Genomic DNA, 18,210 nt, shown 5'->3' with positions numbered 1-18,210 from the left:
AGGGTGGATGATACCTTCAGGACCAAGGGTGTGAGGGACGATGCTGGGAGAGTGGAGGGTGAGTGGGTTGGAAAGGGGGAACTGATTACAAGGATCCACATGTGACCTCTTCCCTGGGAGAGGGACAGCAGAGAAGGGGGGAAGGGAGACTGGATAGGGCAAGATATGACAAAATAACGAGGTATAAATTACCAAGGGCATATGAGGGAAGGGGGAATGGGGAGGGAGGGGGGTGGAAAAAAGAGGACCTTATGCAAGGGGCTTAAGTGGAGAGCAAATGCCTTGAGAATGATTGGGGCAGGGAATGTATGGATGTGCTTTATACAATTGATGTATGTATATGTATGGATTGTGGTAAGAGTTGCTTGAGTCCCTAATAAAATGTAAAAGAAGAAAAGAGAAAAAAATGATTAGGGCAAAGACTGTACAGATGTGCTTTATACAATTGATGTATGTATATGTATGAACTGTGAAAAGAATTGTATCAGCCCCAATAAATTGTTAAAATAAAAATTTTTTTTAAAAAAAGATGTGTGTGTATGTATGTGTATATATGTGTATATATATGTGTATATATGTATATATATGCCATATTAAATGAAGGGGGAAGTGCAGAGTGGAGACCCAAGGCCCAAGGGTGGGCCAATGGAGATCCCCTCATAGAGGCGTTTAGGCGAGGAGATGGGTTAATTAGGGTGTGAGGTAGTACCGATGAAGAACACAGCTTTCGCCCAGATCCTGGATGCTTCCTCACCCCAACTACCATGATCCGAATTCTACCTTGCAGGCCTGGATAGGACAGAGGCTGTACACTGGTACATATGAGGGCTGGAGGCACAGGGAATCCAGGGTGGATGATACCTTCAGGACCAAGGGTGTGAGGGAAGATGCTGGGAGAGTGGAGGGTGAGTGGGTTGGAAAGGGGGAACTGATTACAAGCGTCCACATGTGACCTCTTCCCTGGGAGAGGGACAGCAGAGAAGGGGGGAAGAGAGACTCCTGATAGGGCAAGATATGACAACATAACGATGTATAAATTACCAAGGGCACATGAGGGAGGGGAGAAAGGGGAGGGAGTGGGGAAAAAAAAAGAGGACCTGATGCAAGGGGCTTAAGTGGAGAGCAAATGCCTTGAGAATGATTGGGGCAGGGAATGAATGGATGTGCTTTATACAATTGATGTATGTATATGTATGGATGGTGATAAGAGTTGTATGAGTCCCTAATAAAATGTAAAAAAAGAAAAAAAAATGCCACGGCATGGTGAGGCGCAACTTGGTACTCAAAATATTCAGTTACCCAAATACATGTCTTCTGATTTCTTTGACTGCTGCATCCATGAGCATTGATTGTGGATCCAATCAAGACAAAATCCTTGACAACTTCAACCTTTTCTCCATTTATCATGCTGTTACCTACTGGTCCAGTTGTATTTTGGTTTACCTTATAGAGTAGTAACCCATACTGAAGGCTGCAATCCTTGACCTTCATCAGCAAGTGCTTCCATTTCTCTTCATTTTCAGCAAGCAAGGTTGTGACATCCGCATATTGCAGTTTGTTAATATGCCTTCCTCCGATTCTGGTGTCACATTCTTCATATAATCGAGCTAATCATACAGATTGAGTAAGTATGGTAAGACAATATAAACCTGACTAACACCTTTCATGATTTTAAACTATGCAGTATTCCCATGTTTGATAAATTACAGAATGGAGACATAGGTACATAGGTAGAAATTTTCAATTTCTGTATCACTAGCTTGAATGGTTGGTATGTAAATTTGAATAATCACAATTGTTTGGATTTCCTTATATGAGGATAGATTTTGCATCACAGACAGCATTATACAACTCTAGATCTTGAAATGTCCTTTTTGACAATGCATGAAACACTATTCCTCTTGAATCTATCATTCTCAGCAAGCTACATTTAGATTCAGAATGGCCAATGCTAGTCCATTTTGGTTCACTAACACCACGAATATCTATTTCTGTCTTCCATTTCATTTTTTACAACTCTCAATTTTCCTAAATCCCTACATTCTAAGTTCCATTACTGTATATACTCAAGTATATGACCTGAATATCTGCCGAAGCACCTAATTTTAACACAAAAATTACATTAAAATGTGCTGAAAAACGTGCCTTACCCACATGGAAGAAGCACACCGGCCAGTGCGATCACGAGGTGCCAAGGGACCAGGTATAAGGCATCATGCAAAAAAAAACAAACAACGATATAAGTGTGTGTATGTATGTGTATATATGTGTATATGTATATGTATATATATACCATATTAAATGAAGGGGGAAGTGCAGAGTGGAGACCCAAGGCCCAAGTGTCGGCCAATGGAGATCCCCTCATAGAGGCATTTAGGAGAGGAGATGGGTTAATTAGGGTGCGAGGTAGTACCGATGAAGAACACAGCTTTCCCCCAGATCCTGGATGCTTCCCCCCCCCCAACTACCATGATCCAAATTCTAACTTGCAGGCCTGGATAGGACAGAGGCTGTACACTGGTACATATGAGGGCTGGAGGTACAGGGAATCCAGGGTGGATGATACCTTCAGGACCAAGGGTGTGAGGGACGATGCTGGGAGAGTGGAGGGTGAGTGGGTTGGAAAGGGGGAACTGATTACAAGGATCCACATATGACCTCTTCCCTGGGAGAGGGACAGCAGAGAAGGGGGGAAGGGAGACTCCGGATAGGGCAAGATATGACAAAATAACGATGTATAAATTACCAAGGGCACATGAGGGAGGGGAGAAAGGGGAGGGAGGGGGAAAAAAAAAGAAGACCTGATGCAAGGGGCTTAAGTGGAGAGCAAATGCCTTGAGAATGATTGGGGCAGGGAATGTATGGATGTGCTTTATACAATTGATGTATGTATATGTATGGATGGTGATAAGAGTTGTATGAGTCCCTAATAAAATGTAAAAAAAGAAAAGAGGAGAAAAAATGATTAGGGCAAAGACTGTACAGATGTGCTTTATACAATTGATTTATGTATATGTATGAACTGTGATAAGAATTGTATGAGCCCCTAATAAGTTGTTAAAATTAAAAAACAAAAAACGTGGCTTACACTCAAGCATATATGGTAATTGGTGTTTTCAGCTATCTCTTCTCCTTTTGAGTCATGTCCCATCAGTAAATGAAGGTCCTGAAGGCTTTACTCATGTAGGGTGTATTCCACCCACATCACAATAGACTCTACTTTGTGAAGGCAGTTCTCCTGGAGTCATACTGAGTGTCTTCTGGACTGAAGGCTCATCTTCTGGCACCATCTCTGACAATGTTGTTTCTACTCTTAAGGTTTTCTGTATCTGATTCACTCTGTTTGTCTCCCTGTGAGACATTCCTGTTGACAAGCCACTGGGAGCTACACTGATGGAGCCAGGGCCCTGGAGATGGAGGAGTCATATGGAGACCCATGACATCGCTCAGATGCTTCCACCACCACTGGATCCGGATTTTTCACCCACTGGCCTGTGATTTTCCTCATTCAACCTCATTGCATGTGTTGCTTGAGTCTGAAGAGGAATTTATAGACTGGTATTGGACATATGGACTAATATCAGACTTATGGACTTGATCTGGACTGGGCAGGGATGTTTTCTCAATATACAGTTGCTCTTTTATATAAAGTTCTTTTTTATACACGAGTGTCTCCCTGGATCTCTCTACCTGGACTAACACACACAACCACCACAGTAAACCTGAGTCATGAATATCCCCGGGAGAAGCAGCTAGATTATGGGCCCCAAATGAACTCTAGCTCCAGCCCAAGAATAGTCAGTTCTGAAAACATGGCCCTGCTCAATACTCACTCACATGAAAAGATCACTGAAGAGTGTCCTACGCATTGTGGTGAGAAAGCAGATGGTGCCTGGCTCTCAAGTGGAATCGTGTTTGTGGTTTTAAGGTGTGTATTCAAATAAAAAGCCATCTAAGTAAGGAGTCCACTAAGCCAACATGGAAGAAAACCAGCTCGTATGAGTCAAAGATGACAATAAACTCAAATATGATGAAAGAAGTAATATCAGACCTAAAATTATGAACACCCAATTTGTGGAAGGCTATGGAGGACAGTGGGAGCCCAAAATCCATCTGCAGACTATCAAGACAAATTAAGCCACTGGCAGATCTCTAGTTACAGGCAAAGGTCTGAAATACTTACTACCAAACAAAAATCATTGTCATCCTGATTATGCTGGATCAAACTTGGGATTTGATCAGTTGACCTTCTAGATCCATCCTGAATTTGTTCTAGGTGTAAGGATCTCTTGCTTACTACATGATAAAAACTTCTTCCCTGGCCTTTAAAATATTGATGGTGGTGGGTTAGGAAAAAAAAATGATGGTGGTGCTTTTTATTTGTCTTTATATATTATTGTCTTATCCATATCATTTTATTTTTTGTTATTATTTCTGTTGGATTTACCAGTTGAAGCACAGGAGTGGATAAATATAGTTAACTGATGAAAGGGTTTCTAGGAGATATAGGGGTGGGTGAGCAGGGATTGGGGAGGGTGAGGCTATTTCGGGAGTAAACAATGAAGGTGGGAGGGGGAGTGAGTACTAGGACTCAAGGTGATTACACAACTCAATTTAAAGATGATTTAACCATGGGAGTGGGGGGGTATAGAGAAAATATTCTGAAATTGTGGTAATGATTGTACAATTCTTCTTGATATGACTGAACTTTTGAATTGTGTGAATGTGGATTAAAGAGAATTTCAAAACTTAAAGTACAATGCTTTCTGTAATATGAAAATATCTATATACCTACAAGGAAGCCCAATTAGTATGACTATTATTCTAATTTAAGAATAAAGAAATTGAATTCTACCAACTTCAGTCTGAACTGATCACAAATATAATCAAGATGCATTATTGATAATTGGAATGAGAGCTGGAACAAAGAGGGACAATAGTTTGAAACTATGGCTTCAGAGAAACAAAAGTTGCTGATTGCATGATAGAATTTTCTGAGATGGACTTAAATGCAATACCTTTTTCAACAACATAATGTGTACTTGGATAGACAGCATACAGGATGTATAGATAGGTCTCATACTGACTACCTCCATGGGAAGAGATGACAGAGAAGCTCAGTAATAGCAGCCAAAAGGCTGACTGTGAAACAGAACATCAATTGCTCACATAAAAGTTCAGGTTGATGTTGAAAATTAAAACATGCCCACAAAAGCCCCAATATGACCTTGCATATATCCCACCTCAATTTTATAGACACATCAAGAACAGCATTAAATATTAACAACACTGATGACAACTGATATGCTGTGGGATGAAATAAATGACAAGGTTATATAATAAGAAAGCAATATGCCAATAAAAAAAAAAGCAGATATCAGAAGAGACCCTAAAACTTGCAGTTGATCATAGATCAACTGTAATAAATTTAAGAAATGAAGTTCACAGAAAATCACAAAGGGCAGATTAATGAGACAAAGTATCAAATATGCAGACTTGAAGTTAGAAAACCAAAAAGGAAGAACACACTCAACATATCTCATGCTGAAGGACTGAAAAAAAAATCCAAGCCTTGAGTTAAACATTAAGGAGTCCTATGGGCAAAATATTGAACAAAGCAGGAAGTACCCAAAGATGATGGGAAGAACACTCACTGTACTGAAAAGTACATTCAGCTATTTTAAGAGGTAACTTCTGATCACAAACCAATGGTATTGAAGGAAGAAGTCCAAGCCCTATCAAAGGCATTCGCAAAAAATAAAGTTCCTGCAATTGGTCAATGGAAATGTTTCTTCAGCGAAGTAATATACAGGCTCGTCTATGCCTAAGAAATTTGGCACAAGGTTACAAGGCCAACTGAAAATCTGTGCCTACGTCAAAGAAAGGTGACACAACAGACTGCAGAAGTTATCAAACTTCTTATATTAATATCTGTTAAATCAACTTTTGCTGAAAAAAATTCATCAATGGTTACAATCAACAGAGTGCTGCCAGAAATTCAAGTCAGATTCAGGAGAGGATGTGGAACAAAGGATTTATCATTGATTATATGAGATGGATCTTGGCTGAACAAAGATAACAACTGTTGCTACTTGCGTTGTAAAGGTAACAGGGTACATAGATCATAACTATTGATCACATTTGGAAAAATGGGAATTCCTCAACCCTTGATCATCCCTGTACAAACCAAGTGGTATTTGAGGCATTCATTGGAATAGAACAATATGGGGCTGTTTAAAAGCAGCTAATATTCATGTCAGAGCTGCTTTCTTTCGCCATATTTAATCAAAATATATGGTGAAGTAATAATCTAAGAACATATGAAGACAGGCCCAGGATTGGAGAGAGTGTTTATTAACAACTTACAATATACAGATGACACCTCAACTGCTACAGGTGAGGACCTGAAACACTTGCTGATGAAGATCAAGGGTTGCAATCTTCAGTATGGAATACAACTCAATGCAAAGGAAACCAAAACCCTTATAATCAGTAGTCAACATTATGGTAAAGACTAATATTATCTAAAATGTCATTCTGCTTGGATTGACAAGCAATGCCCATGGAAGGAGCAGTCAAGAAAACAAACAGTATTGCACTGGACAAATCTGCTGCACAAGACATTTTAGTGTTGAAGAGCAAGGGAGTCACTTTGAGACTGAGACCTGTCTGACCCAAGAGAGTGTGGCATTTGGGCATTAAGACCAGAGAAGAATGGATACATTTGAATCATGGTATTGATGAAGAACAGTGAGAAGACCAGGGACAGGCAGAACAAGTATTCTAGAACAAATACAGCTAGAATGATCCTTAATGGTAAAGATGACAAGATTTCATTTCACATACTTTGAGCATATTGTCTCAAGATGTTGGACATCAGACTTGTTAAAATAGGGTAGTAAAAAAGATTCTCACAATGGACTGATAAAATGGTTACAAGTTCAAACCTAATTGTGAAGAGGCACAGGACGGTAGTATTTTGCTCTTTTGTACACTGGGTTGCTATGAGGAACCAACTAAATAGCACCTAAAAATGATCAGCTTAATGAGCTTTGTCTTCTCTTGATGAATGTTTCTTCTTGATTACATTTCATTGACTTACCTTCAATGCTACCTACTTCTGTAATCTTTTGGATTTTAATTTGCTGTGTTGGTATAATTTCTAATGTTTCATTTATTTTGTTATTGTAGTCGTCCCTGAATTTTCCCAAAGTTTTGTTTGCCTTGCAATATTCTCTATGTAAAATGCCCAATTATTAACTATTAGGAAGTTCCCATGACATTTCTTCCTTAGAAAGGGTTTCTAGATCTTTATTTTGGTGAATTGTTTCTTTGGGTGAAATGAAATTGAATTCTTCAGTGTACTGTAATGGTACTATTTGTACTTAATTGGTGATTATATGTTGTTAGGTGCTAAGCACCTGTCTCCTTATGGGTGTGACACAGAACGGGAATGACTATAATTCTCTGTTCACTGCGGAGTGCAGTTGAGAACAGATTTAGAAGATGTTGGCCACTATCATTAGTCAAAAAGTGGCCCCCACCTGTAGGTAGAACTCCTATGGTAAATGGGTGGGGGGAGGGGGAGGGCTGGGCACCTGGGCTGCCAGCTATTGATATGGGGCAGTTGTCAGCTCATTGTTCTGATCAAACCCTGTTCACAAAACTTCATAATGTTCAACAGCAATGGGTACAAGAAGAAAATCTTCCAATGTTGATTATAGTGATGATTTCACATTAAACACAAATTTCATAATGGATGTGCTGTAATGTCAGTTGAGAATTTACTAGTCTCGTGTCTTCATATTTAGATTTTATTCAGCTTCTTGTAGTCAGCATTCAAATAATCTCTCTATCCTCTCCTCTAAAACTGAGGGTCCCTGGATTTTCATTCGTGTTTTATTTGGTCTTTCACATATTTCTTGTACAGGATCTTGGTAGTGTGTCTGTTTGGGCCAGGTCCGGACCAGGCAGCCCCTTGCACCAGCCTCTCAAGAAGACAAATGACCTGCTGAACTTCAAAGCAGCTGCCTCCAGCATGTCACAAAGCTTACCCCCGGGCAGAACACAGACTCCCCCCCAGCGTGCTAGGAAGCAAGTTTGCTGAGAACAAGATGATTTATGGACAGGTCATCTCCTGCTCCGAAACTTGCAGCCGCAGTACAAAGAACCTCCCTTCCCCTTACCGGCCCATATGCCTTTAAGCTCATATAATATGTATATATCCTGCCACCCTAGCACCATGCGCGACTTCCTTAACCTATTCTTGTTGGGTTGCGGAATCCATCTGGGAGTTCTTTTCCCTCAATAAAATCTTTTTCTTTCACTCATTTTTGTCTGAACCCTGCCTCTGTTCTGTGACTCTGTCTCAATCTCTCGGTGTCTATTTACTCTTGGCAGAAGTCCTTCTTGATTATCTTTTAGTTCTATTTCCACATGACTTTTTGGAAAAGCTTTACTCACTTACTTAACATTTCATCATTTCATAATTTAAAATATAGTAGAGATGACCAAAACTACAGCCCCAACAAACACTTATGGGGTTGCTGAGTTGAAAATCTTAAACAGCACCCAACATGCACAGCAACAAGAATCTAATACTAAGTTTTTATTTAATTAAAGAACACTTCATCATTGTACCTGTTTACAGAATTAGTTTCGCATTCAACAATTCTTAATTTGTTTCTTTTGTGACATTAGTTGTAATCCCTTAAACATCCTTTTTGGGTTCCCATTTCACCCTCTTCCTGCCTTCTGAACTTGGCTTTTAGCAACATTTCTTCTCATATGATTGTCAGTATACTTTGTTCTCATGAGTCCTCACAAGTGTTACTATTTTACAGGTCTGTCCAGTATGGCATAAAAATGATCTCTGGGAATAGGTTCATTTTCAGGTTTGACGGATGTTTAAGGGTTATAGTCTTAGGGGGAGAGGGGATTCTCTACCTGTCTTTATCAGACCAGTGAAGCTGGTCTTTTCTCTCCTACTCTGTTCAGGATCTTCGATTTTTACTAGAGTGGTAGCCAGGAACCTTCCAGTTCTCCTCGTCTTAAGGTTAGAGAGGTTGTGGGATACAGAAAGGTTTTCCCCAGGTTGTCACAACCTTATTATGACACATGGTAAATGACTGTACACTTGGAGGTCAGCTGCTTAGAGGGTATCTTGTCACAGGTGTATCCCCAGTGTTTCCCCCTTCCTATTGTGTGTGTATTCCTAGCTCGTCCCCTTCCTGTCACGCATAAACCTATTGTACAGCCCCTTCCTGTTACGCATATGGTTACCTGTCACTAGGGGGCTTGAATGTCCTCAAAATGTATATACAGCATGATTAGAAATATGATACATTTTCTCTCTGTGTGTGGACCTGGCTGTTGAGATCATGGCCGTCCTGAAGGTGAGCAATTGTATACTTTATTTTGTCTGTTGTCTCTTTAATTTTACCCCTCAATTACACAACTGGACCCGTTTGATTGTGGGAGTTGGTACCCCTCAGGAGGTAGGAGTTCATGTGGTCCAATAGTTCTTTAACCTAATTGTTTGGGTCTTTGATTTCAACTCTTTTCCAAATGGAAAGAGACTAACAGTTGGAACTTAACTGGTCACCACGCAAGCTTATAAGACTCCCTGTAACTGCTACTCATCCAAATAAAATGCAAAACATTCGGTTTAAAGACTGTTACACCAATTGCCCTAGACAGTCTCCAAACTATGGTCTTTACCCTTCCAGTCCAGTGCCTCAGAACTTGAAGGTGTTTTTGGATATGAATAAGTTTTCATAACTTTGTACCCTGTATGCTCTATCACATACGTGCACACATTGACATATTTACAGTACAAATAAGTATATCAAAATAGTCCCTGCCACACAGGTATACTCCCACAGACCACCGGTTCAACTCATATCTACCTATATATATACATACACTTATAAATTATTATTTGCTTTCACTGTTATTTCAAAATGGTGATTGGTATCTTTAAAAGGCATTTGAATCCAAAAACACAATTAAATAGATAATGAATGATTGACTACAAGCTAAGCAACTCTAAGAATTGCTGGCAGTTCCCAAAAGCTGAGAAAAACGATATACGGACCTCCCTTATTTCAGAGAGAGAACAAGGTGCTGTCAACACTTGCCTTCAGATTTCTGGCCTCCAGAACCGAGAATAAACTTCCCTTTGTTTTAAGCTACCTTGCTTATGGCATTTAGTTGTTGCTGATGCACAAGTTTATTGATAGTCATGTGCCAGGCTAGCCATTACTGTCTGCCTTCGCAAATCAGATGATAAACAATTGTGGTTACACATTAAATATAGCAAGAGGTCTTACACATCATCGTAACTTGCTTGTGTGAAACATTAATAAATATTCAAGAATCTTGGGCTTCTTGGCTTCACCAGGAATGCTACAGCATCCCTGCCGAATGTAAGACCCATGAGGGTCTGCCTTCTTCTTGTACAGCCAAATGCAACTGTGTTTGGGGGGAAAAGAGGAAAAAGACTCAAAGGTAATTAACAAACCACTAATATAAAATGTTATATATATGGATAGAGATTACTGCAAGGATGAGAATTCTTAGGATTCTAATAAATTCTTAGAAATGAGCACTAAAACTATGTAGTCAAGTAATTCTGGTTTTACATAAAGAATGCCTGTAATTTTAACAATTAAACAGTGGTGTCAGGTAGATGGAAAGATGTACAGATGTCTCCAAGAGCTGGACTCTGTCTAAATGTGAAGCTATGACAGCACATGTTCCAGAATTCCTTGTCTGATTAACTGTTCACACTTCCAACGAGGTAAAAAATGCTGAGGGAAAAAAGGGACACAGAAAAGAAATTATTGGAAAATAACCTCTTGGATTATATTTTACATCAATAAAAAACAAACTAATAGCTTATTTTAAAATTCCAACGGTGATAGATCATAATCAACTCAACAGCAACAAGTAGTTAATAAGGAATTAAGTTAAGTTTACTATATTTATTGCTTTATTCAAATTTTGTTAAAGCTATTGGTATTTTAATCAGAATTACTTAAATGAATTGTATAGTTTAAATTAAATTCAATAAGAAACTTGTAAACACAGAAGTGGTTTTTTGCCCAACTTTAATAAACCCTGAATTTTCCAGGAGTGTAACTAGTATATATATTTTTTTAAAAAAAGAAGAACTTATGAATTAAGGACATCAGGTATAATGAATAACTATACAGACAACTTACAACAAAGATACAAGAGATCTAGTAAAACTAGGTAATCTTGGAACCTTGAGCTTCAGAAGAAATTATAGAAAAGTGGACTGAAAACTAACTAGAAGATGAAGGGAAACAAAAGTGGTGCAAGAACAGACAGGTGAATTGTCAGCTAGCCTGACGCATTCCATCCAGACAGAAGCCTGGCACATTGGTAGCTGGCACTAAGAAAGGATCCTCACTTGTTTCCCACACCCTCCTGATATCACAATTGCCAGCCCCTACCTTCACCCATACACCAGACAGAGATATCCTTGTAAGTCCATTTCTGCTTGAAGACAAAGCTATGCCCTCATGGTTTAACATCCCCATGCCTAGAGATGGATTATCACCCCAATGCCCAGAAATGCTTGAGATTCTCCTCATAGCACTAGCAAAAAATACAATGCTGGATCCCTCGCTGCTCTTGGACACGTGGAAAGTTCCCCCATGATTAGCCATTCTGACCCAGCTGCTTCTCTACCAGAAAGATTCCCCTCAGCTATCACCTAAGCTGTAAAAACACCCTACTGGATCAGGTACGTGGACCACAGAAAACAGATAGGCCTGCCAAGCTCCATCTGGAATCAATATTCAACCCCCTAGAGGCTGTGACCTATACAAAAAGGTCCTCACCCCAAGTTTTCTCTTTGTTTTTCCTTTTCCTTCACTTCCTTTTATTTAATCACTTCTGCACTCTGCTTTCTTCTTTATTTCTGCTTCTACTTCTATTCTTTCCATTTTAATTTACTTTTCCAGTTCCCTTCCTTTCCTTTTTTATGTTTTGATTAGCTTCTCTTTTATTTTTCTCTACCTTGGTTTTTGACACACACACACACACACACACACACACACACACTTCTAGTTATTAAATTCCTTTCACTTGCTCTTGTTTGTCCGCTGTCTCTTGCTGGTTTCTTTTTCAAAAATTATTTCTTCGTTGGCAATTTTTTTTTGTCCCTTCCTGTTCTACCTGACAGTGGACAGCAATCGCAGGCCTAGCCACCTCTATGACTGTAGTCATACCTATACAGTGACAGACAATACATACTCCTGTACCACCTGATCATCTTTACGTAAGTGAGACCACCAAACAAACCATTGCTAACTGTGCTATAATAACAACAAACAGTACCACACACATTCTCAAATTATCCTTTACAACAACCAGTAGATAGGTGGAGTGTCTGCAGTCTCAAATACTAAGATCAATTAAACACAAAAACACTAATACTACAACATCTCAGTGGCAAAGGCAATTTAAGTTTATATGAAGAAACAAGACAGAACAGCTGAAGCACATGACCAATATAGAGCTAGAAGACCTTTTTTCAGGAAGAAAAGGCATTGAAATTACCTGATAAACTATTAAAAATTATACTTTTATACTATCAATGAACCGGGAGAAAGGAAAGATTGCGAAGCTAAAGAAAAACTGAACACACACACACACACACACACTTTAGAGTAATTCAGGAAAGCACTAAAATAACACATCAATTGAAACTAGAAACCGTATACCACAGCAAAGAGAAATTCAGAAGATTAATACTAAGATGAGAGAAACAGATAACGCATTAGAAGAGCAAAGGACTTTGCGAGTAGAAGGAGGCAGGGGAAGGGAGTGGTAAGCAAACAATGCCAAAGACGGGAATAACTAAGGAATTAAAATCAACAATGAGGAGGACATAGAGATCCTGGTGGTGTTGGGGTAACAGCAATTTAGCTGAGAAGAACTACTAAGGTGGAAGAAGGGTGAGTGTGATGGTGAGGTAGAAGAAAGGTAAAAAGAAACAGGAAAGATCTAGGAAGCAAAGCTATAGATAGAGGTATAAGCATAAGTGTGTACCTATGTAAATACATTAATTCATAAAAATAGAGGTATTGGTCTATGTACATCATATATGGCAAGACATTGATGTAGTAGATGGACGTTAGGTCTCTGCTCAGGGCCTGCCTTCAATACAAGAATACTTTGTTCTAAGAACCTGGCATGTTGTGATGCTCACCCTCCTGGCATGATCGGTGAAGACAAAATGGGTGCACAAGCAAATGTGGTAAAGAAAGCTGATGGATTGCCTGCAACAATGATGCAAAAATAGAGCGATACTGGGGATGGTTCAGGACTGGATGGGGTGTGCTCTCTTGTCTAGAGGGTCACTGTGAGGTGGAGCTGGTTCGACAGCACCCGACCACAACAACAACAGAAAACTAAGACTGGCTCTGACAAGTGTCAGATGCTGCTCACCCAGGCTTGGACATTAACTTTCCATCGCATTAAATGTAATCGCTTGGTGTCAGAGTTGGAGAAGCTGCTATTCATACTCTAGTGATCAAGTGTTATGTGAGAAAATTACTTGTACATTTACTAGTTTGCTATTCATACCTTATTTCAGTTTAGCTTAATAACCCATTCCCTTGTTTTCTTTATCTCTGGGGAAAATAAGTATCACTAATTGGAGCAGGATATGTGAAAGTACTGCAAAAATAAAACACACCATGCTAATATTAAAAAAAAAAAAAGAAAGCTGATGGTACCTCTTCTATCAAAAGATATAGCATCTGGGATCTGAAAGGCTTGAGTTTAAACAAGCAGCTGTCTAGCTGATAAACAAACCCACATGGAAGAAGCACACCATCCTGTGTGATCATGAGATGGGATCAGGTAACAGGCATCAGAAGACGCAAAACACACACACACACACCCCACACCCCCCCCCCCCCAAATCCATCTGTAGATAATGGAACATCTCCTTGCAAAAGGGTCACAAGGGATGAGTCAACTAGGATGCAGTATAACACCAATGAAATATACAATATTCCTCTGGTTCCTTGAGGTTCCTCACCCCCCACTACCATGACTCCAGTCCTGCCTTTCACTGCGGGCTAGACCAGAACATGTACACAGATACAGATAAGAGCTCGAGACACACACTGAATCAAGGAATAACAATGGAAGTAGTGATACCAGGAGGGCAGGAGAAAGGTGACTCCAATGATTGACACATAACCACACCCCCACCCCAGGGGGAGGATCAACAGAAACCAAGGGTGATGGGAGAGAGTGGTTGGTTAAGATATGAAAATAATAATAATTTATAATTTATCAAGGGGTCAAGGTGGGGTGGGGAGGGAGGGGAAAAAGAGGGACTGATATTTTGACCCTGGCCTCTAAACCCCTGATAAGGCCTGACCGTGGCAGCCTGCTCTCTGCTGGCTCCTCTAAGCCCCATGTCCATCACATGGCTGGTTCATTTTCTGTCAGCGCCCACGTAACTGACATATCTCCCCCACTTGCCTGAAAAGACAGCCAGGAGATCACCTCGCTAGGGTTTGGGATCAACGGTGGCCCTCTCTCCTTTGGGGACTGCCTACACCAGCGGAGCTCTTAACACTGGTCTCACTTCATGCCCTGCCTTGCCCTAGGGGCTAACTGACCCTGGGGCACAGCAAGGCCAGTATCATCACAAGGGCATAAGGACTGCACCTCTTGGCCTCCTAGTACAATCCTGCCCCTTGAGAGTCCCTGGCGTCTAATAGTAAGGGCTCAAATAGAAAGTAAATGTTTAGAAAATAATCTTGGCAACATATGTACAAATATGCTTGATACAATTGATGTATTGATTGTTATAAGAGCTCTAAGAGCCCCTTTATTAGTCTAGGTACTTTGGAGAAGTAAATCTACAGCAACTTGTGTATAAGAGAGAGTTGTATGTAAAGGTTAAGTGCGCATCAAGAAAATATCCCAACCCAGTGCTGCCCAAGCCCACAAGTCCAACATTAACCCATTAGTCCAATAACAGTCCACAAAGTCCTGCTCCATCTCACAAAACAGACACAATGATGTCAACTGCAGAGGAAAGCTGAGTCAATGAATATGTAAGCATCTCAGCGCTGGCAGGGGTCTCCACGTGGGTGCTCCAGCACCCAGGGCTGCATCGGGGTACGTTCATGTGGCTTCTCCCTGGGGATGTCTTGCAGGAAGTCTGTCTTGCAAGCTGAAGCAGGGAACTGCGAAAGCAGTTGCACCCTGGTGTGACCACAAAGCAAGAGACCCGAGAACTAGAAAGGTGAGGCTCACTGAGCCATTTATCCCTCTGCCCTTCAATTAACCCCACATGTGTTTATCGGCCAGGTTGGCACAATAAACTAACTGAGTCCCCAGTAGTATGATCTTTTAATTTTAAAAAAGAGCAAATGGACTAGAATTGAATCAGAGAGAGTTCATCAGTCAGATTAAAGAAAATCTCTCAACCTAATTTGGTAAAGGAATAATTTTTAAAATAGACAAGAAAATCTAGAGAAAATCACAGAATTCTGTGGGACAACATCAAGTACATTATGTGTGATTGGACAAAAAAACAGGAAGTAACAAACAAAACAATCAAAAGAGCAGAGAGAAGGAAACTTCCTTAATATATCATGACATGGTAAAAAATGTACTCATGAAGCTAAACAAACCAAAAGCAGGGCTGACTGAAATAAAATAATCATGACATATCATGATGAAAGTTACAAATGACAGGAATCCTGACAGCAATTGAGGAAAAATAAGTTACTTAAAAAGAGGAACTGAAAACAAAAATTGTCTTAGAAAAAGTGCATCCAGAAGGCTCTGTAGCAGAAAATGACGAGACTTGGTTTAATGTACTTTGGACATGTTGTCCAGGGAGACAGACCTTGGAGACGTGTCCCACGCATGATAAAAGTACCGGGTTTTAGAACCGAGGAAAACCTTCAACAAGATGGATTGACACAGTAGCTGCATCACTGGGCTCAAAGATAAGAACAATAGTGAGGACTGCACAGTATGGGGCAGGGTTTTGCTCTATTGTCCATAGGAACACTGAGTTGGAATAACTCCACAGCACCTTCCAATAACAGCAACAACACCACCATCTATCATACACGAACACACTGAAGCAGGAAAAGTAAACATACATATTGAAAAGAGAAACAAGTCATGCAATTAAAAACTCCCAATACATTCAAAGAAGAGTTGACACCAATTTTATTCAAACCATTGTAGGACATAATAAAAATGGAAAGTCCCCAAATTCATTTTATGAAACTTGTAAAATCATTATACCCAAATCAGACAGAAACATAGCCAGGAAAGAAAATAATACAGCAATATCCCTTATGAACATAAATGTAAAAATATCTCAACAAAACCGTACCTAATAAAGCCAACAATAAATATCTCAGTAAAGTAAATCATCATGACCAACATGAATTCATAACAAGGGTGCAATGATGGTTACATATTAGAAAAACAATCAATGTTATCCACTACATAAACAAAACAACAGGAAAGAACTTTATAACCATATTAGAAAAATTCAAATCCTACAATCCTGAGAAGAAAATGGGACCGACGGTTCCAGGGGATAATAGAAAGGGAGAGCTAGGGAAGGGGGAGGGGAGCCAACAGACCCACGGACAGGGAACAACAAGAGATCTAAAATTGATGGAGAGGAAGGTGTAGAATGCCTGGTGGGGTTAGATCAAGTGCAATGTAGCTGAAAGAGGAATTACTGAGAGCCAAATGAAGGTCAAACATGATAGTGGGACAGGAGGAAAGTAAAGGGAAATAGAGGAGGAAAGGAGGCAAAAGACATTTTTTTTTACATTTTATTAGGGGCTCATACAACTCTTATCACAATCCATACAAATACATACATAAATTGTATAAAGCACACCCCTACATTCTTTGCCCTAATCATTTTCAAAGCATTTGCCCTCCACTTAAGCCCTTTGCATCAGGTCCTCTTTTTTTCCCCCTCCCTCCCCGGTTGCCCCCTCCCTCATGAGCCTTTGATAATTTATAGATTGTTATTTTGTCATATCTTTCCCTATCCGGAGGCTCCCTTCCTCCCTTTCTCTGCCGTCCATCTCCCAGGGAGGAGGTCACATGTGGATCCTTGTAATCGGTTCCCCCTTTCCAACCCACTCACCCTCACTCTCCTAGTATCACCCCTCAGACCCCTGGTCCTGAAGGTATCATCCACCCTGGATTCCCTGTGTCTCCAGCTCCCATATGCACCAGTGTACATACAACCTCTGCCCTATCGAGTCCTGCAAGGTAGAATTCGGATCATGGTAGTTGGGGGAAGGAAGTATCCAGGATCTGGGGGAAAGCTGTGTTCTTCATCGGTACTACATCGCACCCTGACTGACCCATCTCCTCTCCTAAACCCCTCTATGAGGGGATCTCCAGTGGTTGACAAATGGGCTCTGGGTCTCCACTCTGCACTTCCCCCTTCATTCACTATGGTATATATATATATATATATATATATATATATATATATATATATATATAACACTCTGCACTTCCCCCTTCATTCACTATGGTATATATATATATATATATATATATATATATATATATATATATATATATATATTGCATGATGCCTTTGGCACCTCGTGATTGCACAGGCTGGTGTGCTTCTTCCATGTGGGCTTTATTGCTTCTGAGCTAGATGGCCGCTTGTTCACCTTCAAGCCTTTAAGACCCCAGACACTATCTCTTTTGATGGCCGGGTACCATCAGCTTTCTTCGCCACATTTGCTTATGCACCCGTTTGTCATTGGTGATCGTATCATGGAGGTGTGCACCCAATGATATGATTTTTTTGTTCTTTGATACCTGATAACTGATCCCTTCAGGACCACGCGATCACACAGGCTGGTGTGTTCTTCCATGTGGGCTTTGTGCCTTCTGAGTTAGATGGCCGCTTGTTTATCTTCAAGCCTTTAAGACCCCAGACACTATCTCGTTTGATTTCCGGGCACCATCAGCTTTCTTCACTACATTTACTTGTTCACGCACTTTGGCTTCAGCAGTTGTGTAGGGAGGGTGAGCATCGTAGAGTGCCAACTTAATAAAAGAAAGTATTCATGCATTGAGGGAGTGCTTGAGTAGAGGTCCAAGGTCCTTCTGCCACCTTAAAACTAAACCTATAAATAC

Source organism: Tenrec ecaudatus, chromosome 2, assembly GCF_050624435.1.
Source record: "Tenrec ecaudatus isolate mTenEca1 chromosome 2, mTenEca1.hap1, whole genome shotgun sequence".
NCBI lineage: Eukaryota > Metazoa > Chordata > Mammalia > Afrosoricida > Tenrecidae > Tenrec > Tenrec ecaudatus.
Note: the sequence above shows the minus strand (reverse complement) of the source record.